The sequence below is a fragment of the Mandrillus leucophaeus genome, unplaced genomic scaffold (assembly GCF_000951045.1).
Source record: "Mandrillus leucophaeus isolate KB7577 unplaced genomic scaffold, Mleu.le_1.0 Scaffold446, whole genome shotgun sequence".
Taxonomy (NCBI): domain Eukaryota; kingdom Metazoa; phylum Chordata; class Mammalia; order Primates; family Cercopithecidae; genus Mandrillus; species Mandrillus leucophaeus.
Genome location: NW_012104765.1, coordinates 967,788 through 969,680, shown reverse-complemented (window position 1 = coordinate 969,680; position 1,893 = coordinate 967,788).

Here is a 1,893-nt window from a genome sequence, read left to right as displayed (position 1 = left end):
TATATATGAGAATGTTGAAAGAAGTATTCCTACTGGAGGCAGAAAGTAAAAAACAGCTAAGGTCTCTTCCAATGTTGAAACCCAGGATCTTCTGAAGAGGCAAGGGGGAGTATCTGAAAAGTGACTGAGTCAGTCAACCCAGGAGGCTCTGATGCCAGAAGTTTGGGGGAGTTGCCTGAAAGAAACCTCCACTGTGTGGGATCTACCAGTTCCCTGGGCACATTCCCCACAAGCTCCACGGAGGACTCACCAGGCAGTTAACTGACATGCAGACTGGCTTTCTGAGTGGCCTGGCCACCAGCCAGGGAATAAGGGCTGCCTCATCCAACCTGGAGGGGGCTGCCCACTAGAGCGCAACAGCCCCAAGGCCCTGCTCCCTACCCCTTCCTGACCAGGAGGCCTGTCAGCCTTGGCAAGGCTGGGACTGTCGGAACCCCACTAAGCAACACTGGCTCCATCAAATTCCTGGGCTCAGGCTCTTCATCTGCAAAATGGGGTGGTGATGCCATCGCCCCTCTGGCTCCTCCACCACCCAAGTGCTGTAACTGTGGATTTCAGACAAGGAAGTGGAGGCCAAGCCTGGAACAATCTAATCACTAGAACTGTTCTAGAACAGCCCAATCGCTCTTGGTCGAGCTGAAAACAGCACAATCTGGATGACAAGAAAGCCTGAACTATATCGTAATTACACTCCAGAGAATGTTTTCTTTCTGTTTTTGAGACGGAGTCTTGCTCTGTCATCAGGCTGGAGTGCTCACTCTAACCTCTGCCTCCCGGGTTCAAGTGATTCCCCTGCCTCAGCCTCCCGAGTAGCTGGGACTACAGGTGTACACCACCACGCCCGGCTAATTGTTTGTATTTTATTAAAGACGGGGTTTCACTATGTTGGCCAGGATGGTCTCAATCTCCTCACCTTGTGATCCACCTGCCTCGGCCTCCCAAAGTGCTGGGATTATAGGCATGAGCCACTGTGCCCGGCCACCCAGAGAATGTTCTCTTTATTCAAGGATACAACTTATGGCAAATTAATTGTTGATCAAGTTATTCACAAGAAGAAGTCCTATGACTCCTGCATTAATATATACTGAATTTTCAATCAGCACTATTTTCTTCTATGCCTGAAAATGGAATTGCTCTGGTTTTTTGAGTGACGTTTTCACTGGAGGGCCTTCCAGTCACTCCTGCAAACTGCCTAACCTGGCACACCACGCCCAGGTGTAACCGTGAATCCGAATGAGTGGGCTGAACTAAGAGAACGCCACCAGGCCTCGCCCTGAGCCCAGGCTCACGCTTTGCCCTCCTGGGAACCTTGGCCTGTGCATCTTTCCTTATCTGTGGAGTCACGTCTTTGGAGCACCTGGGCTTAGGAAGAACAATCAGTGAATCCGTGTGAGCCAAGCAAAGTTCAAAGACCTGCCCAGTCTTTATTTTCAAACAATCTCATATCTATGAGACTGTGGCCGGCAGAGTGACTCAGCCTGACCCCAGCCTCAGTAACAAACTCTGACAAGGACACGTGGGGAGAGGCTGCAGCTCTCAGAACTTGGAGCCATGGCCACCTGACCCCCAAAGGACACCCGATAAACAAGCATTTAGTGAACACCCACTGGAAGTGCTTACAAGGCACTAAGCTGAGCACCGTCAGGAACCTTGATCTCCAAGGCTGCACCACCTCTGTGGTAGGTGACGGAAGGGAATGCTTTTCCCATGCAACGGCCTAGGAAAGAAATCCCAGAGACATTTAGGGACTGGCTTTAAGGTCATGATCACTGTGGCCAAGCGGAGACCAGATTTCGTATCTCCTGATTTTCTTTTCTTTTTCTGTTTGTTTTGTTTTGTTTTGAGATGGAAGTCTTGCTCCATCACCCAGGCTGGAGTGCAGTAGCACGATCT